We start from the raw sequence: 24,548 nt of genomic DNA, 5'->3' as shown, positions 1-24,548 counted from the left end.
AAATGGCAAGATCAAGTTTTAAAGAAGACAAGATTTGTACAGGTTTCATCAAAAATATGAAACTATAATTCCCCAAACTCGCTCCTTTTCTTAAGCTATTGACAATTCTTCTGACATTATTGCACCTCAGGTTAAACTGCGTCAGAGAGAGGATACAAAGGAAGAGATTTTTTGTTGGTCTCCTGCAGAGGGGTTAATAGGAAAGAAGACAATCTTCATCTCCTTCATTTAAATGTAAATATGCAGTAGATTTCCGCAGAAATTTGATCCTTCTGAAGAATATTTCTATAGGATACTGGCTTACAGAAAAAGAAATCATCACCATTCATTACAGATTATAGTCCAAAGGTTAAAACTGAAGAATTTGAAAAATACAAAAAAATACAAGCTATTTATTCTTGACAAAATTAACAAATAAAAATAATTTTAAATCCAATGTTGTTCTGCTTTCCTGTGAAGAGATTTTATCCAGACACTTTCTAACAGCTGCAATCATGTATTAGGTGATTCACTTTTCTCAGAGTTCTAAATCCCGCCTAAAATGTGTCAAATCAAGTTGATGATGTTTTGTTATCTAGAAATAAACATTATAAGAGTATGTAAATAAATGAATCTTAACCATCAGAAAAATATAAAATCCAGGGGGAACATGATCCAGTGGACTAATTAATTTAGGATGCTTTAAAGGTGCAATTAGATGTGCCTGTTCTGGTACTGGCAGTGTTTGAGGCAGTCAAAAAATGGAGAAGAGTTTAAATCCTACTTTTCATGAATGTTATCTACCTTTGCCTTTCAACTTTTTCTCATTCTTCCTCCAAGGCGGTAGCCAAAGATGAGGCAATAAGTTTCTTATGGCAAAAGAAATAAGATTCTGGTCCGTATGCTAAAAAGGCTAGGCTAAACTGAATGTGGCTAAATTGAAATGCATCTTGAAAACCATCTTGAAATTGTCTGTAGTAAACAAATTTCACCCCTATTTTATTATAAATTACCTTTTGCAATTTCTCTTTCCTGACCTTTACTCCTTACTTTTTTATCTTCCAAAAGCCCTTCTTCAGTGCCTAGGAAGCATGCCATGCACAGTGAAATTAACAGAACTTTAGGGTATAAAGTAATACCTGAATTCATAGCAACTCTGAGCCGGAGATCAGGCTGACTGATTAACAGACTAAAAAAGAAACTTAGAGATATATGTCTTGACTGAAAAAAGCTAACTAGTTTTATTGCTTAACTGTTTAAAAGAGTTAAAAATTTCAGGTAGATGACTTTTTACAAGCATGTTTGGACTAACCATTGTATGTGTTTTTGTCCTTTACTTGTTCAATTGCAAATTGGGTCACAGATTGCCCTAGCTCTCTCTTCCTCTTCTATATAAAGTAAATATGCCTCATTTTATGTAGTAAGGTGCTATCAAAAATGTTATTTTAATAACTGGAAATGACTTTTGCAAATGGGGATGATATACAGAAAAATGTTTGTATATTTCAACTTTTAATTGATGTTGAAGCATTTCTTTACTTTCTGTTGTTAAAAGAGGAACTTTTCAGTTGATATAATTCTCCTTATTATCAAAGTGGTTGGCTTGTTTTCTGTGAAATACTTGCTAAATGTAACCAAATATCTACCGCTGTTTCTTTATCTGAAAATCTTTTTCTTTCTCTTCTTTTTTATAGGAGTTGGAATTCACAAAGTTGAGGTAGGAAACTAATTTTATTGTTAGATTAATTTAAGTAGTTCACTCAAAGCCGAGAGTATTCCAGCTTGTTAATGGTTTGATTGTTACGATCTTTTTCCAATAGTTGTCCCCTGTGATTGTCAAGGTATAGAGTCAGAATAAATTCTCTTTTCGGCCATAAAGAGAATTATTCTGAATTCTTCTTGTCAGTGGTTTGTTTGTATAAGGAGTTTATGAAAAATAAGCAACAATACATCTAAGTTTGCAAAACATTCTGAAGCATAACACAAGATTGGAATACTTAACTTTCCACTAATGTCGAAGCTTTTCCATAACTTAGATTTGAGTCTGATCTGGTGTCCATGATTGCAGAAAGCTTCTAGGGAGATTTAGTACCATGGAGCTGTGAAACACACTCCTTTGTCTTCTCAGACCCCTAGAATATTCTTCAAACCAAAGTGAAGGGAGGAAGGTGCTTCTGACTAATGGTAATTCTGAACCTACGTTATCTACAGAGATTTATGATAAAACTGAGCTTATCTTGGCACATGAATTAAAGTCAGAAGTTGTGTAGTATTTCTGCCTCATTTTCAGTTCTAGAAATCCTATCATATTTTAGTCACTAGATGATCAATTGTTGCAGTGAAGTGGTTTGGAGAAAGAAAGAATTTTTTAAATGTGTCCTTTCGAAAGTGAATTTTCTACCTCACTATTCTGATAATAATTTGGAGTTCTGTATTTGACTACAATGAATCTTACCCTATCAATGACTCACTTAATAGAACGATAGAGATGGTTCCTAGCATTTAACTTTAGTTGTAGGCCATGAGGTCTTCCATATGTTTATGTCTTTGTAGAAAAATACAATTTAAATTACCTTCTGCCATATGACAAAAGTTCAGAACAGGCTTAATCTACTGAAAAGACGTCATTTAGGAAGTAAATATTAGACAGAGTGTAGCCACAGATAGTTAGACAAGCTATAATTTAATGACCCTGTGGACGAAAGATTACTTTTTCATTATTCTGTAAAATTTTTTGCTCAGTGTAGTTTTGGTCTTATTTATAGCTTCAATCCCTTGTTCTCTACATTTTTCTTCATATTGGAAAGTAAGGCATGTGTAATTTACAATTTTACTATTTTCATCACTTGGGGATTTTCTTGTCTGCTACCATATCTTATTTCTTGAAAAAACAAAGTGTGCAATGCCGTTCTGCTTGACACCAATAGAACTGATTTCCTCCAGGAATGATCCACTAAAACACTTTCTGCATTTGGTTTAACAGTACTGGTACATTACATAAAGAGAGAACCCACAATACTTTTTTTTTTTTTTTAACAGAAAGCTAGTTAATCATTTTTATGCTCTTACTTCACTAATCAAAAAGTAGCATAGGTTGGATATATCTTTATTACGGTGATCTTCACAAATCCTTTCACATTCTTTTCAATTATATCAGGAGTGCTTGAATGGCTTATGCTAAACAACACAGCCGCATATATACGTGTCCTTCAAAACATGTAAGAAAACTTACAAAAGCCGCATATCACAAGGTATCATGACCAAATATAAAGATGCTGGCGGTTAGACATGAATCCAAAATATAGACACAAAAAATCTACAGTAGAATCAAAGAAAGAAGACAACAAAGAGTGACAACATAATTTAACTTACCAATGTTTTGTGAACATAAAGGAAATCACAGCCTCATTTGTAAGAACTCTAAGACAAACACAAATATGCAAGTTCAGAAAGTTTTATGCAATATTGCTTTTTTTTTTAAATGACAGCTCCCATCTCTCTTGATAGATGGCAATGCTGTCTCCAATGAGCAAAATAAATTATTTTCTCCTTTCCTTTCTTCATATCAAAATTCCTAGTGAACACTTCTATTTAATATTTTTAAGTAAACTCTCCCATGCTTTAAACATCTTTAAAAGGCACAGGTTGTGTTCTGAAGAGCATCATCTGTTATACACCAGGGGATTCATTCCACCTTCTCTAATAAATATGAATTTTGTATTTCATTTTAGAAAAAAATCTCAAGCAAGAGTAATTTTCAGTCAAAGAAGATACCTTTGCAAGGAACTTTAAGTCATGAAAACCTTTGTTAGGGTATATCTCTGGAAAGGAAAAGGGAGGTACCTATTTTCAGGAGCACTTCCACCTAGGTTCCCTCTGTCCAGACGAGCGTAATGTGCTGTGTACATGCTTAAATGCCCGCCTGGTTACAGGTCAGCATGGAGTGACATATCTGAATAAAGGTCAGCCTCCCGGAGGTCCTTCTGGGAATGTTTCCAGTGTACCCACCCATAGGCTTCGGCATTATGCCTCAGAGTTTCCCTGCTCCAGCAGTTGAAAAGACGTTGTTGAGCATGGCCCAAGTTCCTCTGTGAAGAACAGCTAGCAAGAAGGCATAAGTTCTGCCCTGGGAAACAAATTCATGTGCTTAGAAATGAAAGAAGTCATAGCAAACATGGAGAAAAGGCAAAACTGGGTGTCTCTGGGGCTGCATTTCCACAAAACTTCCATTCTGGTTAAAGAGGACAGAATTTTTCCTCTTTTTGAATGCTTTCCCAGGTGAATCACTGTTGCTTCCCTCTTTACTGGAAATTTCAAGTAAGAACAGGAGGGAAGCAGGAGGTGCATAGACCAGGATTTACCAGAGAGCAAGTCTTTGGCTTCTGGATCCATTTTCTGGAGGTGGTGCCAATCTCGCCTTAGGCCAGAGCCCCATGGTAGATCCAGTTCCGGCTGGCTGTCACTTTCATGCTATCAGCGGAAAGGGAGCCCTACTAACAAAGCGGAGGCTTTAATGTTTTGTAATTTAAATGTAGGATTCCTGTGAGTTCAAGCCAAGTGTATGAGTGACAGCTGAACGCAGCAGAGAACCTGGGGTGTAACCTATTGTCTGATCAAAACAAACCTGTATCATGGTTTTGGTAAAAGATAAGCAAAAGTTGCTTATTAAAATGCCCCAGTTACTACAAACAACAGCTGCTTAGGTTTTTAATACCAGTAAGGGATTTACTAGCTCTTTAAGACCTTCAGGACAGTGCAGAGTTAGTTCATATGCTACGTTATAAAAATTAATGTTCACATGTCTTATGGGATCACGTCCTGTATTTGTAAAAGAAATTAATCTTTTACTGCTAATGAGAAATCAGCATATAAATCATATACATAATTTTATTTATGTATTTATTTATTTATTTTTATCTCATGAATTTCTTACTCATAACCTTTTGAATATAATAAAAATCATTAACTCAGTCAAATAGTCTTTTTTTTTCCCTTAATCCTGCAGGTATCTTTAATGTTATCCTTCTTAGAAATACATTTGCAGGCAGTCTGGGCAGATGTGTGACTGAAAAAGGTCAAAGCAAAATACCAGCATACTTAGCAAATATATTTTTGCACTCCGTTCACAAAAATCCTTTTGGTTGCATAGCAACAGTCTTTTTAATTACTACTTGCAATCTAGATTTTAATAATTTAATTAGTATTTTTCCTCATTAAATTGTTTCACCCAATAAATTTAATGATTTCAATTCATTGGTTGTTTTTAAGGGGTCCTATTTACCCTCCCCTCTTTGCCCTCCCAGCATGTTTGACGAAGCAGTATAGACTAAAAATCTCATTAATTTCTTATCAAAAACCACAGCCAAAAATATTCAGCCTTACCCAATAGGCAAAGATATATCATTTTAGGTAGCCTTTGTAGCTAACGTCCTCAGAGTTCAGCTAAGTCTGAGTGAAGTCAGTGAGGCTTCATAAAACCGCCAGGTACAACTACAAGGAGTAATTTGCAGGACTGGAACTAAAGCTAAGGTTTTCAAAGGCAGAATTCAGAGGAACTTAGGATGTTTACAGTGTCCTAATTTTAGTGGTAGTGATTTCAGTGCTTTTTTGAAAACGTTTCCCTTAGAGGCTTTAATCTTAAATAAGCAGAATCATACATCTTCATAAAAAAGCCTCCGCTGCTGCTCTGTACTACATTGCTCCTGGGAAGCTGAAGCCTAATAAGAAGCAGGCAATGCAAGAACAGTTAAAGGAGAGTTATCTAAACTGCTGCAGAAATGCAGCCACATTTACTGAGAAAAGATGTAGCTGCCCCCCCAGCTCTAGGATGGGAGAAACGCTCTCTTAAGAGTCTGTAAGTGCAAACTCTTTGCTTGGCAGTGCTGGAGTTTGTATTGGCAGGCCACAAGTTTTCACTCAGCGGGAGCATCTATGTGATGCCTGTTGGAAGCAATTTCTGCCCACCTTCTGAGATTTCATCTGGTAAAAACTTCAGTGTTTAAAGGTTTTGCAAAATTGTATAAGACACTGTATTTTCAGTGCCCGTTTATGATTTCAAGAAGTACGCTTTTCTCATATTCTCCTAAAAAATAATCTTGACGAGAATGTCAAATCTGTATTGTTATAGATTTAAATATCTGAGTACTGGAAACAGAAAAGCCTAGAAATGGCTTATCAAAGTGTTCTGATATACTTAGCCTTCAAAAATACTGTTTATTGCAACTTATGAAAATGTGGCACAATGTGTAGGATAGAAAATTGTTCCTACTTCCAAAAATAAATAGTTAATCTTTAAAGAACTCTGAGAGAGTGAATTTATATTGCAGTGCTTTCTCCTCCTCTTTGATGCATTAATCTGACATATTTTATAATTATTCTTTAGAGCGTTCACGTCTTCCCCTTCACCCATTCTGTCTAACATATGCACTTTCTCCTTCCCTACCTACACTGAATTTGCATGACAGTTTTGCATTTATGAAACATTATTTTAAGATATTTTACAGTTTTTTTTTAAACCAGGCCACCAAAAAAAAAATCAGCCTTAGCCTTCATCTAAAAAAAAAAAAAAATTCCTTGGTTCATTATCTCTCTCATTATAACATATTTATCTAAATAGAATTAATAGAGTACCTACCACAGGTTTTCTGCACTGATTGCACATGAATTTGTGGATGTTAATATTCAAGGACATTAAAACAAAAATAAAAGAAATTAGATCCTTTCAAATAAGAGATACTTTAACGTTTGGGCCCATAAAATAAAATAAACATTGTAAAAAATTAAGCCTATAAACATCAGGAAGATGGATAAGTTGACACACCATTCTGCATATCTCTGTTTAATAATATTATATTTCATTTCCCATGCTAAGAAAACAGCCATTACCCAAAGCAGCCATTCGTAAACAGCCATTGTGAACAGATTGCATCCTTGTTGGTGGTATGATAATTGAAATAAGTTTACCAGTCTTTTATGAGGAAATACCAGATGTATGAAATACCTATTAATCAACTCACTCGCTTTTGCAAACATCAGTTTCAATACCGATGGCTATAAAAGAATAAATGGAATAAGAGCAAAAGTATCAGAGAATTAGCAAAATGATTCGGCGGTGTGGTGCATTCCTTGCAGTAAGAGAGACAGAAGAGGAGGGGGTCGAGCGTAAATGGATCATGTCCTTTGGATCTTCCTTTTGCTCTTTGTTTCACTGTTTATGTTTGTCTGGTTTTGAATCTCTGCAAGGCCTCTCTTTTAAGCCTACTTAAAAGTGCCTTGGTGGACAATGACAGGAAGAGTCCATCAGCGTCTTCTAGATGTATTTGTTTTTCTTCTACTAATCACCTTTTCCAATGACTAGTTCTGTGTCTATGTAATAGGCTGTAGTAGACATTACCAGGCCTAGAGTACACTGAGCTAATATAGTTACTTCTCTCCCTTCTTGGACAGATTTAGACATTATTACTATAGCTATTATTATTATCATCATCATCATCATCATTATTATTATTATTATTATTATTATTACTATTACTATTACTATTATTATTAGATGCTTTAGCAACTAGGAAGGGGGTACTATCTCAGAAATTGGAGAACGTGGCAGGAACAATGACCAGGATGGAGCAGTGCTAAACTCCAAGTTTGTTCCTGGAATTTATCTGTTACATATGTTTAACTTTAGTTTTGATGTAGATGAGAGATGAACATCTCCTGTGAGATTCTCTTGTCGTGATTGCTACAGACTCATTTATTCTGAGTCACTGCACGGTTTCTATCTACTGCATTTTATCTATATGGAAATTGAGTAAGCTAGTGAAAGAAGCCAGCAAAGAGTGGATGCATCAGCTGCAATAACTTTTACAATGGTGGCTGCTGCTTGACCTGTGAGATGCCTTGCTGGTCTGAAGAAGGGTAGGAAATACACCCAGCACTGAACTTCTATCAGAGACTACAAATATGGCCCTTCAAATTGCTTGAACCACTCAGAGCGGTTCAGAATAGGCAATTCAGTCCAGCATCTGAATCACCTTTCCTCTGCCAGCAGGCCAATTTAGCTTGTGTCTGCTTGGCCCAGTGGGGCACCCCAGCAGGAATGTGTTTGTAAAGTGAAACCGTTGATGCCGAAGACCTGGTGCACGTTGTCGGCACTCCACTGTGAGAACCGAAAGAGAGTAACTGGAAGCAATCAAGAGGCTCCTCTGAAAAGAAGCCTGGACCCAGACAGTAACGTAGGTGCATTCCTACCCGCTACTTGAACAGCCAGTCCACCAGAGTTTCATAACCATAGCCAGAACTTTTCTTGACCTGTTTTGATAGGAAACGATGATAGCCTGGTCATAATTAATTAAAAATATGGCAAGTTTGTCACGCACAACTGCTTCTGAAAACTTTTTTTGGATTGTGTTGAACCTAGTTTTATTTTAGGCAATTAGTTGTTAATAAAACTAGGATAAATTTTTATCTCTGGATTTCTTGCTCAAAGTGACACAAGCAGATCACAGCAGAAATTACCGTTGCTTATTTTATGGCACCGAAAAACTGAACCAAAAGCCTGAAAGCCCTATCTTTATTGGCAGATACTGATTTTGCCTGTACTGAAAGTAATCTGTTAGCATCCCTTTGAGTGCATCCCTGCACTCAGAGGCATCACTATAAAATATCAAGTAAAATTTACTGTGGGTGAGAATTTAGGAGGCATAGCTTCCTATCGCTTCTGTTACACGGCAATTGATAGCATACAACCTCAGGCATATACGGGTGTGAAAATGTCAGTTGATATCTCCATTACTACTGTTAACTAGAATAATTTTCTGCATATGTCACACGAAACTTTGACAAAAGCTAATAGCCACATCAGTGAGTTTTATTACAAATTGCCATCCATCCATGCAGCCAGCTGGATGTGAATGGTCCTTTATTGTTACAGTCCTATGTGCAAAAGGCAAACTACAGACAGAGTGACCTGCTTCCTTCAATTTAGTGAACAAATAGGGGATACATTTAATTAAATAATTTTTGGGGGACGAACACTGAGAGGGGAAAAATGATATCCACGTTTAGCTAATTAATGAACCGCATTAGGGCACTCAAATTGGCAAGTAACCTGGTAGAACAAGGCAGTGACTTTTGTTAGACTTGTCCAAGGGCAATAAAGACTAGATCTGTAGATTCCTGACGTTAAAACCGATATTAATCAACTAAGGAACAGTTCAGCCAGTTAGATCCCACATGAAAAGCTGGTAGCTCATCTTTACCGCCACATCCAGGAGGTCTGGTGTTCCCCTAGTCACTATACCTAGATCAAATCAGCAGATGACATACAGAAAAGACATGCGGGATCCTGGGTAGTCAAGTTAGACAGTGAACTAAAACAAGCAGTGACTCAGAGCCATATTCAGGAGGAAAAACAGGTGTCATAAACTTAATTAAAATCACTGCAAAATCAAAATCTACTTAGTCTCCAAATTGCGGTATATGTTTAGATTCTAGGTTGACACTTATTTAGTCTCAATATTGAGATCTGTCAAGAATCACTGGCAAACACCTTTTGCATTCACTCAAAGAGAAGAGAACGTGTCCTCTTCTTTGGAATGACAATGCATCTACAAGCCATCCTTTGGGGTCCATGGTATATGAACAGCACTCCTCTATCTAACAAATGGGAGTATCCTCTTGATAGTATCAATAATTTAATGATGACAATGATAAAAGATATACATTATACACCTCAATAGTTAATTAGTTAATTGTGAATCTGAGGCATAGACTTCCTAAAAGGCCTAGGTTTCACTGGAAATTAACAAGCACAGCCCTCTTTAATCTGGCTGCCAATTAATAACTTTTGCCTGGCTTTTTCTAAGCTTAGAGTTACCCTGACAGACTCCACCAACAAGAAAACAATCCTCTCAGAAAAGCATTTTGGTTGCTGGCATGTGCAAGAGGAAGTCAGTAGGTAAAAAATATATGCTGCTCTTCAAAGCTGCAATATTTCTTTTCATCACATAAAAATAGGGATATAGGGAGAGAGATTATTGTTTTAATTCTTGCTTTTAGTATCTGGCAGACAGCCACTCACAGCCACAAGTATCTTACCCACAGTGTAATAATATGAAGATAGCCATATGTGTCTTATTCATTTTCCTGTCCCTTACAAAAACATAAAGCAAGAATTCAGGCAATACAGGAAATGCTCTTCTGATATATAGAAGTGTAATAAATGATTTATTTTATTATTTTATTATTTATGTAAATTGTGTATCAGACATCTCAGTATATTCTCTTTACGCTATTTTTCTTTGTGTGGAATATGCATAACACTGCTACTTGTAAAGTCCCAGTACTTAAGTTTTAGTGCCTACCAGTTATTCCAACAGTTCCAAGGACTCATGTCACTGTGAACAGTTTTTATAAATCCATAAAAAATAAATGAGTTCAGTATTACCATGTAATGTTTAAGTTATCCTTTTTGATAAAGAAAGGAAAATTGTAATGCACACCAGCTTTATGTGATTCATGTAAATGTCACAAGTTGTATGTGTATGGTTATATACATATCTATGATCCTAATATAGCTGTGCATAGAACTACACAGTTTTATATCTTGGAAGCATTCCAGTACTGTGTATACATTTGCTTTGGCATGCAGTTTTTGCAGTTTATGGTATAAAACCATAAGATGGAGCTGCCAAATTCCCTGATAATTAGAAACTTTGCTGATTTTAGGCATTTCAGAAAATTGCCCTTAACATACTGGAGATGAGGAAGTGTCTCAGATTTCTGCGTACCTAACATTACTCCCTAAGTAGGTTCACTGACTGCCTGAATGGGTACAATTAAGCTTGTATATAAATGCTTACACAGACATAGCCTGAACCGCTGTCCTTGTCACTTCAGGAGTATCAGTTTTCCAGCAGTTTGACCCACATGTCTTGAAACTCTCCATGTTGTGGCAAATCATCAGAGCCAGAGCCTAGACCCCTGAGCAGCAGAAGCTGTCACTCATGCTTCCTGGTCGCAGAAAACCCTCCTGGTTAGGCAGTGGTGCTGGTTTCACGAAGAAAATCTCTTGCTTTTACTTCTGTTTATTTCCTCTTAGCAGAGTCTTCACTAGGCTCTTAGTGCACAGTCTTTGTATGTATCTTGCTATCAGTCATCATCATATTCTTGCTTGTCATTTTAATGCCTTAGTTCCTGCCTACTAGTTCCAGTTCCACTGGTCAGTCTCATGAGGCTTTGCATAAAAAGCAAAATAATTGGAGAAACATGTGTTAGCAAAATGCTTAGCATAAGAAAAAGGATATCTTGTCTTAGAAAAGTCAGGAGAGGGCATATTACCAGTATAACAAGTATTATTTGAGTGATACCAAGTCATTTACTGACCTCTGTGTGCTTTCCACCTACAATAACATCACTTCTATTTTCTAAGTGACATTGCTTTGGCTCGCAGATCTTCTAGAGCCGTGCTGCTAGATGGCATGTGCAGCCATTGAAAAATATAATCCTTGCGATGAATTAAACGAAAAACTAACCAGAACAGCAGTACATATTACTAACATAATAGCTGGCTTGAAAGTGTGTCCTGGGGTTTCAGATGATGTCATAATCTGCTACAGCAAATTTAATAGTATTGTTGCCTGGAAGCTAAGCGATTATACTATGTTTAATTTCACTAAGATGTAAATTACATGGTTCAGTGTTGTATAGTACTGGCTACTGCCATTGTAGATCTTGTTCTCCCAGCTGTCAGGAATTGTAATGTTTATGGGGATTTTGTTTAGCTGGAAGTCTTAAGCTTTTATAGATTTTTTTTTTTGAAATTATCTTATTCCTTCCTCATCTGCCTTTCCTCCATCTCATCTCTGCACTCGTCTTTCTTCTAGTGATATTAACAGAAAGATAGGCTGACTCCTTAAAGTACATCAATAAATATTCGGTCCCTGAAGAAGGGAAGAGCATTATTACTTGAAAAGTGACTTCTTGCCTGTTACAACTTTTAGTTTTAGTGAGCCTTTAAACCAAAAATAAAATACTTTCCTTATACAAAAATAGCCAGTTTGTATTTTTATGCCAGCATAAAATTTGAGGAGACATTCTGCATTATAAGGCAACTTTTACCAAGAAAATATGTATATGAACTTATTTTTCCCTACCAAGCATATTAAGGCTTGTGCTATCATCTGAAATTTCCAGCTGAATTAGAAAGAGAAATAGCATTGCTGACCACATGTAAAACATAATAGAGGTATCTTTAAAATAGTGAACAATAATTTCTATCATTAAAATCTAATGCAATAATTGACTGTTAGTGTCTAGTCATGATCTTTAATATCAATAACTTCCTGACAACATTTTACAAGTATTGTGATACATGGCAGTGAAAATGCTATAGGAAGTTTATTGACTTTTTTTTTTTCCTTTCAAATGTCTGCTAGTTAAAAAATATCGTACTCTTACACATCTACATATTTTTCTCTGTGCACTTGTCTGTGGGTGGATCTTTTGCCCATCTACACTGCTTGCCAATTCCACGCTGCTGACAACATAATTGATTCTAGGCAATCTTATGTATATATGGGAAATCGGTGGAGATTTTAGATTAGCCTTTAACAGCAAGTATTGCTAATAAAGAGCTAATTCACAATAGATGTATGCTTGAGATGACAGAAAATGAATCAACAATAACTGCAGCCAACTGTAAATCACACACAATTAAGAATAATTCTGTCTCCTTCTGGAAAACTTAAAAGCAAAGAGGATTGTTCCAGCGACTTAAATTTATAGACACGTGGTAACGTTTGCTGCTCTCAGTTGGCTTTGTGCATGTAGCAAAGCTCTTACTTACTTTTCTAATTCTAGCTATATTTATTTACTTATTGCAATTGATGTGATCTACCAGCATGAATTCCTGTCTTTATAGCACAGTGATGGTATAGTAGCCGCTCAGTGGCTATATAAGAGAAGGTTTTCTTCTGTTAGTGCTCTGTAACATTTCTGAGATTAACAGATATGTAAGAGCAGAAAAAAGTGCTGTAAATCAGAGAAATGTTCTAAAAAAGCCATAAGATCCTTTTAAAATTAGTCCAAATTTATCTTCAAAATTGTCCGCAATCGTGTAATGGAAGTATTCAGCCTTTTTTTTTTTTTTTTTTTTTTTGTCACATATTTGAACAAAGAGGTTGGTGCAGCGTTTTGGTTCAAGTGACAGGAGATTTAATTAGACTATTTATTTCTAGAAAAATCTTTAGATAAGAGAGAAAACAAAAGTCTTGACCTTAAGGGAGGTTTCTCCAAGAAAAACTGAATTCTGATCCCCTTCCTTTCCCCTTCACTGCAATCATTTGTGAATTTTAATCAGGCTATAGGGAGAAGAGTCGTGAATCCTGACCTATGTTAGGCTTCACTTCTTTCTCTGTGAAAGAGCCAATGTATGATTTCTCAATATATATAAGAGCTGAGCAGAAACCTCCCAGAAGGTTTTTACCTTCTTTTCTCTGCACAGAGGCTCTGCAAAGGAGCACAAGCCAGTTCCAGATGAGATGGGATGTAGATGCAAAGTAGCTAATGAAGAAAGTAATGAGGATTAAGAAATGATTTTGACTATAAAATTCGCTATGATGTTCACAAATTGGAAAAGCCCAATGGCCAAAATTCTCTCCTTGGCATAAATAACCCAGCTATACACTAGCGATCTTCACCAGTGGAAAATGGAGGCATGAATTTGAGGATTTAGAGCATTAGAAATCTGGCTTCTGCATTCCACTCTTCACGAGGAGAGAGAAGGATGGGAACCAATATATATGTTACTTCCAATATATATATAACTCTTTAATTTATTTAACCTTGATACTGTAGTATCATCTAAAGACAACATTTTGATTTGGAATGAGAAAAGTACCAGTCCCTGACACAAATTGCTGTGTGAGATTCACTGTGTTATTGGAAGCATTCAAAAAGCTGTATTGCAAGTGCACAGAAAATACTCCTTCAAAATCTTTTCGGTCTCCTTGTCCCCCAAGCCTTTTCATTTGGATAAGAAAACTTACAAATTGTGAAGCAAAGAAAAGTTCCACAGCCCTGGAAGTAGCGGATTTTCCTTTCTCTTACTGCAGAGCTTATTTACACATGTTTTTATATGTAAATGAGGTGCTTTTGATATTCGGTTTATCAAAATTGTACAAGATGTGATGACTTAGTGTTTCAGGCGCAGAGAATTCGCTGCTCTAAAAATAAAATAGAAGGGGGAAAATAAGGAACTATCAAGCAAGCTGGAATTAGGCAAAAAATCTCTTTTTTTATATCCTGGAAAAGCATTATCTAAATGTATAGTGTAGGTAATTTTTTGTTTAGTTCCCTTTTTCAAAAAAAAAATATTGGGAATAACTGATATTTTTTGTCATAAGTTGCATAGACCATATTGGAGCTTTAGAGGTTCCTTAAAAGGTAGATCAGTTATTATGAAACTAATAGTTGTTGTTTGCTATTTGCAAAATAAATATCATCACATGTCATGTATGTATTTTTCCAATTCAGGGATAATTTTATAATACTTTTCCCAGTACTTGTCTGTATTCTGTCTTCTGAAGTCTGATATCAGAACACAAATTTTATTTAAAGGGATAAAAATCTCCAAAGTGAGCAATTATGACAGTAGAAGCTACCAACCCACATCTGTATGCTGTAACCTTGTACTCTGAGACGGAAATCATGTGAACTATATCTAAATTCCAAATCTTTCTATTTCTCTGAGTTGTATGGTTAACATCCAAAATCCTCAGAAAAGTGTGTGATATTTAACCCTACTTCATCCATCAGCTCAAAGCCATTCAGTTTGGATCAGTGGCTTTTGTCTTACAGATTCTTCTTTGTGTTCTACTAAAGGCAGTGTTTCCAAGCCATATTCTGATCTTGTATCAGTATTAGATTCATTCCTACTGAAATATACTTATACTCCGGTCATCAAAATTGCAGTTAATTAAAACACCATTGATTAAATAACTTTTCTTCATACTTCTGTATTTCAGTGGGATGTGCAAGAATGCTGATTATCTTTTTCGCTTTAAACAAAATTATATTTAGCTACCATTAATATATCTATTGTATTGTGGGCTTATTCTTTACCTTTATTTTTATATTCCTTAAAAGTTTCCATTCACATTCATTTCATTGCCTAGGCTAGAGTGTTGGGGAAAATGCTCAAATGTTATTTTTTGGAAAATGAAATCCAGAGTAGGTTCTTTATAAAAAGGATTTAAAAACCCCAAACTTTACAATCATAAACCAGATTACAAGACCTATGTTTTCTGTTTGCAATGCTAATTTACCCACATCCTTTTCAAAATTCTGAAATTTCACACATTCTCTTTAAGCTGTTTCAATATCAAACTGCATTCTGTCAATGCCTAATGTTTTATTCAATGTCACACGTATAGTGCTGTATAAATGTAATGATTCTAAAAGACGAGTAAAGCTACAGCTTTCTGGAAATGTATTACGTTATATTATTTTATCTCCATTCTTTACAGCTTTCATAATATGAATTACTAGAGTAATTCTATTTTTACTCAAACTAGTTCGCTTTCTTTTTTTAAGATAGCTTTTGCTTCTAGAGAAGTTCTTTGAAAATATAATAAGTTAGTCAGAAAAATGTCTAACTTTGCTACTGCAGGAGAATGTCCCAACAAAAGTTCTTCCTTGCAGTAAAAGTATTTTAGAGTTTTCCACAGGAAATGATTAAGGAGCTATAGAAGTGAACCAGACCTTTAAAATTAAGTTTACTGGAAAATCAAGTTTCAAGAGATTTAAGAAATCTGTGAGTTCTGGTAAATTTGGAAAACACTATAGGCTTAAGGAAAGGAATAAAAGAAAAGTAACAGTTGTCAAAGTATTTTTTACTTTGGTTTTATTTTTATTTTTACTCTATTATTGATGTAATTTGAAAGAAAAAAATGTTAAAGAAGGCTTTAATGATGCCCATAGGAAATAAAATAATACTCTATGCTAAAATACTTATTTGATCATTCTTTTTATTCTCCAAAGATAACAATTAAATTATGTGTTAGAAACAGCACCTACTCCTTCCCTTCTTCTTGTCTCATTTCTCTCCACATTTTTCTCTTCTTTTTGGCATGATTTTTCTACTAAACCAAAAATAATCTATTATTTGGTCTGCTTTAGTTCCCAGTCAGTTATTAATTCTTAGTCTATGTAAGAACATAAAAATGTTCTACTCAGACAGAACTATGGCCTGTCTAGTACTTTTTTCCCTGGTGGTCATAATAGAGGATGCTATTTAAGGAGAGCACATTACCCTGGCTGCCGTCTTCCATCCATTCCTCTCATAATTCCCCAGCATTTACAATTTCATGATTAGAGATGTTGGAAGATGTGTCCCTGCCTTTTCTCTTTAGTATCCATTTACAGATTTGCTGTGAGTTTGTCTCATCCCTTTGTGATCTTGCTTATACTGTTTGCCTCAACAGCCTTCTGTGGCAAAAAAATCCTGAAGTTCATTGCCTGTTATGTAAAAAAGTAAATCATCTGCTTTATGCATGATATCTACTTCTTTCAATGCCTCCCCACTATTTGTAATGTTTGGAAAATAAGAGGTCTGTATTTGTGTTGTGCTTCACCTTCATGCCCAGACTCTGCTTTCTCCTCTGCAATGAAAGAGTTGCAGCCTTTTTAGTCTTGTCTCACTAAGCTCTTTTCCCTCTCTCATTTTAATTTTCTATACCTTTTCTAACTCCACCACGGAGAGGTGGTGGAGAACCACAGTGTGGAGAACACAGATGCGCAAAGCATTCACAATGCAAGCATACCAGGAATTTTTAAAGCCTCAAAATGATACCCTCTATCCTGTTTTTGCTGCAATTGCTGATGGAAATGAATATTTTCTTGGTTCTTGTGGATACCTCTGCACAGAATAATAATTTCAGAGAACTGTCAATGATAACTCCTAGATATCCTTCCTGAACTGCAACTGCCACTCTGAATTCAGCACTTTGTAAGCACAGTTTTGATTATTTTTTCCCATAGAAACCTTATATGTATCTGCACTGAAGTTAATCTATCACCTTTTCCTCACTCACTCAATTTTGTGAGGTCTTTGAGGACTTATTCACCAGCTGCATGGCATTTGACTACACAAGAGAGCTTAGCACCATCCACAGACTTGGAGAGAGTTCCTGCAGGTCATTCAAAGACACTGAACAAAACTGGTCCCAGTACCAACACTTGGGGAATGCCACATCTGCTTTTTCTACGCCCCAAACATCTCTACTCTCCCTTTTGCATCTTATCCTTCAGCTGCTTTCAATCTATAAAAATGACCTTTCCTCCAATCCTATAGCAATTCAAATTCTTTAAAAACATTTAGTTTGGACTCTTGTCCAAACTTTAAAAATTCAAACATGTTATGGCAACTGGATTGCTGTTACACCTGTGCTGGTTAACAGCTTTGCAGAGCTCCAGCAAGTCGGTGGGGCAGCCGTTCCCTTAAAGAGACTGTGCTAACTCCTTAACAGACTTAGTTTACCCGTATGCTCAGTGATCTTACTCTTTATTATAGACTTTTCAAGGGAGGAAGTCAGACTCAGTTGTCTGTAGGTGCCAGGTTCCCGCTAGAGTTCTTTTTGCAGATGTGAGTGACTTTGAGAATACAGCAGTGCTCTACAACCGTGACTGTTTGCAATGCCAGGTTACACACCTTGGCCAGGAGTTGGCCAGTTTCACATTGGAGTTCCTTCTAGACCCTCAGGTGAATGCCATCTGTCCCTGGTATGCAACTCCTCTATTTGGTCTAATCTATCTATATAGCTATAGGTACTTTATACTTATTAATGCAGGTGAAATATATGTAACCAAGAATTAAGAGAATATGGGAATTTTTCCAAAGTTTTCAGCAGTAAGGATTGGTGCAAAGAGTTCACTGGGCTTCTTTTCTGTTGTTATCATTCTTAAGTACCCCTCCGGGAGTACCGCATGTTTTTCATCCAGCAGTTCCACTGGTTCCCGAGCTGGCTTCCTTCTCTTAGGTATGTAATAACTTTCTACTATCAGCTTATGCATTATTTGAAAGGCATTATCCTTATTCTGTTCATAGGTTTGGAGCATAATCCTAGCATCACATTTTTATTTAAGGAACATAGGTCACAGAATCACAGAATCACAGAATTTTTTAGGTTGGAAGGGACCTCTGGAGATCATCTAGTCCAACCTCCCTGCTCCAGCAGGGTCACCTAGAGCATATTGCCCAGGATCACATCCAGACGGGTTTTGAACATCTCCAGTGAAGGAGACTCCACCACCTCTCTGGGAAACCTGTTACAATGCTCTGTCACCCTCACAGTGAGGAAGTTTTTTCTCAGGTTCAGATGGAACTTCCTGTGGTTCAGTTTCTGCCCGTTGCCTCTTGTCCTGTTGCTGGGCACCACGGAGAAGAGACTGGCCTCATGCTCTTGACACTCCCCCTTCAGATACTTGTACACGTTGATGAGATTGCCTCTCAGTCTTCTCTTCTCCAGGCTGAACAGGCCCAGCTCTTGCAGTCTTTCTTCAGAGGAGAGGTGCTCCAGCCCTCTAATCATCTTGGTAACCCTCCGCTGGACTCTCTCCAGGAGTGCCATGTCTCTCTTGTCCTGGGGAGCCCAGAACTGGACACAGTACTCCAGGTGAGGCCTCCCCAGGGCTGAGGAGAGCGGCAGGATCACCTCCCTCCACCTGCTGGCAATACTCTGCCTCATGCACCCCAGGATCCCATTGGCCTTCTTGGCCACAAGGGCACACTGCTGGCTCATGGTTAACTTGTTGTCCACCAGCACTCCCAGGTCCTTCTCTGCAGAGCTGCTTTCCAGCAGGTCAGCATCCAGCCTGTACTGGTGCATGGGGTTATTCCTCCCCAGGGGCAGGACCTTGCACTTGCCTTTGTAGAACTCCATGAGGTTCCTCTCCGCCCAGCTCTCCAGCCTGTCCAGGTCCCTCTGAATGGCAGCACAGCCTTCTGGTGTGTTAGCCTCTCCCCCCAGTTTAGTATCATCAGCCAACTTGCTGAGGGTGCACTCTGTCCCTTCCTCCAGGTCAGTGATGAATATATTGAACAAGACTGGACCCAGGACTGACCCCTGGGGGACACCACTAGCCACAGGCCTCCGACTAGACTCTGCGCCATTCACCACAACCCTCTGAGCTCGGCCATCCAGCCAGTTCTCAAGCCACCTCACCGTCCACTCATCTAGCCCACACTTCCTGAGTTTACCTACAAGGATGTGATGGGAGACAGTGTCAAAAGCCTTGCTGAAGTCCAGAAAGACAACATCTACTGCTCTGCCCTCATCTACTCAGCCAGTCATTCCGTCATAGAAGGCTATCAGATTGGTCAAGCATGATTTCCCTTTGGTGAATCCATGCGGACTACTCCTGATCACCTTCTTGTCCTCCAGATGCTTAGTGAGGACCTCCAGGAGGAGCTGTTCCATCACCTTGCCAGGCAGGGAGGGGAGGATGACAGGCCTGTAGTTTCCCGGCTCCTCCTTCTTGCCCTTTTGGAAGACTGGCGTGACGCTGGCTTTCTTCCGGTCCTCAGGCACCTCTCCTGATCTCCAGGACCTTTCCAAGATGATGGAGAGTGGCCTAGCGATAACATCCACCAGCTCCCTCAGCACTCACGGATGCCTCCCGTCAGGGCCCACGGATTTAGGGATGTCAAGTTTGGACAAAAGATCTCTAACCTGATCCTCCTCCACCAAGGGAGAGTCTTCCTTTCTCCAGACTTCCTCTCTTGTCTCCAAGGTCTGGAGTTCCCCAGGGCTGGCCTTAGCAGTGAAGACTGAAGCAAAGGCAGCATTCAATAACTCTGCCTTCTCTGTATCCTTTGTCACCAGGGCACCTGCCCCATTCAGAAGCGGGCTCACGTTTTCCCTAGTCTTCCTTTTGCTATTGATGTATTTGAAGAAGGCCTTCTTGTTGTCCTTGACATCCCTTGCCAGATTTAATTCCAACTGGGCCTTAGCCTTCCGTGTCGCATCCCTGCACACTCTGACAACGTCCCTGTATTCCTCCCAAGTGGCCTGTCCCCTTTTCCACATTCTGTGTACTTCCTTCTTCTGTTGGAGTTTTGCCAGGAGTTCCTTGCTCATCCATGCAGGTCTCCTGCCCACTTTGCTCGACTTCTTCCTCAGAGGGATGCACTGATCCTGAGCCTGGAGGAAGTGATGCTTGAATATTAACCAGCTTTCTTGGACCCCTCTTCCTTCTAGGGCCCTACCCCATGAGATTCCCCTAAGTAGGTCCCTCAAGAGGCCAAAGTTAGCTCTCCTCAAGTCCAGCGTTGCAATCCTACTCATTGCCCTGCTCCCTCCTCGTAGGATCCTGAACTCCACCATCTCATGGTCACTGCAGCCAAGGCTGCCCCCAACCTTCACCTCTCCAACCAGACCTTCTTTGTTCGTTAGTACAAGGTCTAGCATTGCACCTCTCCTCGTTGGCATCTCCACCACCTGGGTCAAAAAATTATCATCAATGCTTTGCAGGAACCTCTTTGACTGTTTGTGCCTAGCTGTGCTGTCTTGCCAGCAGATGTCAGGGTGATTGAAGCCTCCATGAGAACCAGGGCCTGTGAGCGTGAGGCTACTTCCAGCTGTCTGTAGAAGGCCTCATTGACGACTTCCTCCTGGTCAGGTGGCCTGTAGTAAACCCCCACAACACTGTCACCCATGTTAGCCTGCCCTTTAATCCTTACCCATAGGCTCTCAACTTGCTCTTCATCCACCCCGAGGCAGAGCTCCATACATTCTAGTTGCTCCCTCACATAAAGGGCAACTCCACCACCTCGCCTTCCTGGCCTATCTTTCCTAAAAAGCACATAGCCATCCATGACGGCATCCCAGTCATGTGAACTATCCCACCATGTCTCTGTCACTGCAATGAGATCATGGCCCTGCGACCGCACACAGATCTCTAACTCTTCCTGCTTATTCCCCATGCTGCGTGCATTGGTGTACAGGCATTTCAGAGAGCCAATCGAAGATGCAGACTTCCCAGGAGAGGTGCAAGAGGATCCTCCATAGCCATATTGCATGCTGTCTCCCCTGGCTGTATGCACCTGCTGGAGGCATCCTGACTTGAGCGGTGTTTTACTGACTCTCCTGCCACTATACCATTCCCCTTCCCCCATCTTGCCTAGTTCAAAGCCCTCCTTACCAGGCTGGCCAATCTGTTGGCAAAGACGCGCGTGCCCCGCTTGGTAAGGTGGATCCCATCGCTCCCCATCAGCTGTTGATCTTCAAACAGGGTCCCATGGTCATAGAAACCAAAGCCCTGTTTATGGTCATAGAAACCAAAACCAACAGCGCAGCCAGTTGTTAACTTGGAAAACTCGTCTACTCCTCCTCTCATCCTTTCCCCTCACAGGCAAGATTGAGGAGGTCCTACTGAAACAAAAACAAGCAAACAAACAATCCAAAAAAAAACCAAAACCAAAACCAAAAAACCTCCGAGCTACACAAAACGGATAAAATCAGACGGAAGAATCCAGAGCAACTTTCATATAAGCCAATAGAAAGATTCTGACTAATGTTTAGGTGAGGTCAGTGAAATATTAATACAAGACTCTGGAGTAATTAGCATAGTATTATTATAGAACAATATATGTTGATTGATAGTTATATTGCTCAGTAGAAAAAAGGTAAAGCATAGGGAATAACAAACCTTTTACACAGCCAAATATTGAGCTAATTTTAAGAAGGAGTACTAAATGAACATTCAGATTTTGACACGTTAAGACATGGTTTCATTTCCTGAAGAAAACCTATTCTTGCAAGACTTTTTACCCATTTTTAAACATTTTAGAACTTGGGGTAAAACTGTATCATATACTCCCTGTTGAGCGTCTTTTAGAGCATTTTCTGGGTTAGCTCACTGTCATCATGACCCTATAAGTCATGAAAAAATGACCAAACAAAATGAGAACACTAAAAATTTTGAAAAGAGGATGTGATGAGGAAAGATAGCAGATATATAAAACAGAAATTCAATTAGAAAGGATCATAAGGGAAAGAAAAAGATAATTTAGAAGTACATAAAGTAAAAAAAAAAAGTCACAAACTTCATTTCTATTTTACTGCATATCTTCAACCACATAACTAATAGGCACCATTGCGACCCTAAGTGCTGCTTAATATCTTTGATTATAATGAAAATGCTATGAACATAGCATGAGCAATGACACATGGTCATTGTTTAAAAGATGATTGATCCCACTGGAAAAAATAATAATAATTGCAAATATGGGCACATCAGGATGGTTTGGTTCAGGCTTGACATACAGCCATCGCTAGGTTGCATCTCTGAGGGTAACAAATCTGCTAGAGATCTTGGGTGATTTAGGATAGGAATCTTTGTCTTTCCTAAACTCTGTACCATGTCTAGCAGAGTCTTGAATTCTCAAAAATAACAGATAATAACTGGAATCTTAAGGATAAGGATTTCAGATTTCTAGGTATGTAGAGTATTTCTAGATATAATGACACCCTATATGCACACTTCAGATCTGTGTTGTCGATGTCATGCTATGGAAATAGAATCTGGAAGAAGTCCATCACCTGCATGCAAGTCAAGATTTTCACAAATGGGGACCAAAATTGGGCATGAGGGCTCAGCATCCTTGAAAATGTTCTAAATAGGTGAATTACTGAAACCTTTGTGGTGTCTACAAAGCCATAGGCCTTTTATGAAAGTTTTCTTTTTATCAAATAACATCAGGCTTTAGGAGCCCTTCTTAGTTAGATGCTAGTTTATCAGTTTCCTTAACAGAAAATAAGTTTCAAACTCCATCTCTTTTGTATCTCTTGCCTTATGCAGCGCTCGGTACACACAGCAAATGAATTGCGTAAAGCACTCCATACTGTGCTGCGAAACAAGGTCATTAAAGATCTGAGCCAAAAGCTGTTGTAGTAGAATAGAAAATCCCCCTTGACTTCAATGGGATTTGGGTCAGTGCTGTAGTCAAGTGAAGTCAGTCAGTGTTTAAAGTAAAAAGACTTCTAAAATTCATGTAATACAAGCTTTCCCTAGCCGTATAGTCCTTGTATTAGACCAGCTGAGTAGATAATGATTCTGTTTTCTTCAATTATGTATATCTAGATCCATAGCAATCTTTTAGTGGAGCTGTTCTCTTGAAAATAAAATAGATTATGTTTCAAGAGTAATAGGGATATTTTCCATCAGTACATATAAAAACTATATTATTAACATTTCCATTTCTCTTCTGCTTGCATTTTCTTTTGCAGTAGCCACTTCAGTGGCTAACGATCATTATTTATGTTAGTAATATTAATATATAGATGCATACATTTTCTAAAACTATCATGCTTAATTTCATTAAGGTAATCTGGCTTGCATGACTATCCTAAGACCCTGCAAAAGATAGAGCAAATTTTATTCAAAAGTTTGCATTTAAAAAAAGAGTGAGAAAGAGGAGGTGGAGGAGATGGAAAAACATAGCTGCATTCTATGTTCCCTCCATCCCATTAATTCTTTAAATTATTTTTCCATTCATTTTTCCCATGACACATTCATCACTCTCAAAAAGCCAGAGTCCAAATGAACCAGATGTGCTGAACGTGCAAATAACCGAAAAATGGGTTTCCCTGGAAACCAGATGAAAGCCTTCAGAACAGCTCCACCTCCTGCTCAGCTTGCCTTTCCTTTTCAGTAGTTTAGTAATAGCAAATCAAGACACTTATACCCAGATTGTCCCCTCCACTTACATGAGCAGGGGGTAACCACTTCAGGCAGGATTCAGAAAGGAGAGACTTCCATTGCAGGTTTTCACTGTTTTATTCTATAACTCTTCTATAGGAGCAACATATGGATAGAGTAGGACTGGCACTTTTGCAGATGGTGTCAAACAACAGCTGCTTTTCATATTGTCCCTTGGCAACCCCATGGATAACTGTGTAGAATATCTACCAGAAGGGCACTCCAATTAGCGCTCATTTATCTGGAGGCCCTTCCCGGAACTTAATGTTGCTATTGCAGAGTATTTTGAAATTCAGATGGGAGCTAAATGACTAGCCCGAAAACTCACCTACCAGATTTTCCCAGCTTTTTCCCCATGCTGTAGTGTTCTTGGATGTCAGTGGTGCAGTAATAAGGGCAAGTCCCTTTTCTCCTGGACTGCATGCTGCCTTTTTGCTGTGGTTCTCAGCAGTCCATGTGACTGACGTGCCTTGGTATCTACCGAACACTTAAAATTTCTAATACAATAGCTCTATTACAATTAAATTCTTGGAACACTTTAATACAGCTTTGGCCTTTTAGGCTTCTTCACATAGTGTCAATGGGAAAGGGATAATATAACCCAGTGGATGTTCAACATTAAGTGGTAATGAACAACCTTTTCCCTTAATAAAATGGTGTTTTCTGACCTCACAAATCTTTCCTTTTGCAGACCTAGAGCGCTGCGGTGTAACTACAGAAATGTTGCTGTAAAAGTAGAGTTTGGGTAGAAATTTTCATCACATTTGTGAAGCAATCATGACTTAGCCAGAGAAAGAGGAGAAGGAGACCATTTG

At 38.3% G+C, this 24,548-nt stretch overlaps 1 protein-coding gene across 37 annotated transcripts in view; it reads left to right on the top strand.

Moving 5' to 3' along the window:
• Positions 1 to 24,548, top strand: part of PTPRD (protein tyrosine phosphatase receptor type D) — a 1,218,182-nt gene that overhangs the window by 658,450 nt on the left and 535,184 nt on the right. For all 37 annotated transcript variants that reach the window (XM_068927738.1, XM_068927756.1, XM_068927755.1 and 34 more), the window contains one exon: positions 1,674 to 1,696. The gene's annotated coding sequence lies outside the window, so the exon portion shown is untranslated. The remainder of the gene's footprint in view (positions 1 to 1,673; positions 1,697 to 24,548) is intronic.

Source organism: Struthio camelus, chromosome Z, assembly GCF_040807025.1.
Source record: "Struthio camelus isolate bStrCam1 chromosome Z, bStrCam1.hap1, whole genome shotgun sequence".
Taxonomy (NCBI): domain Eukaryota; kingdom Metazoa; phylum Chordata; class Aves; order Struthioniformes; family Struthionidae; genus Struthio; species Struthio camelus.
This window is presented reverse-complemented; position numbering and strand designations above follow the sequence as displayed.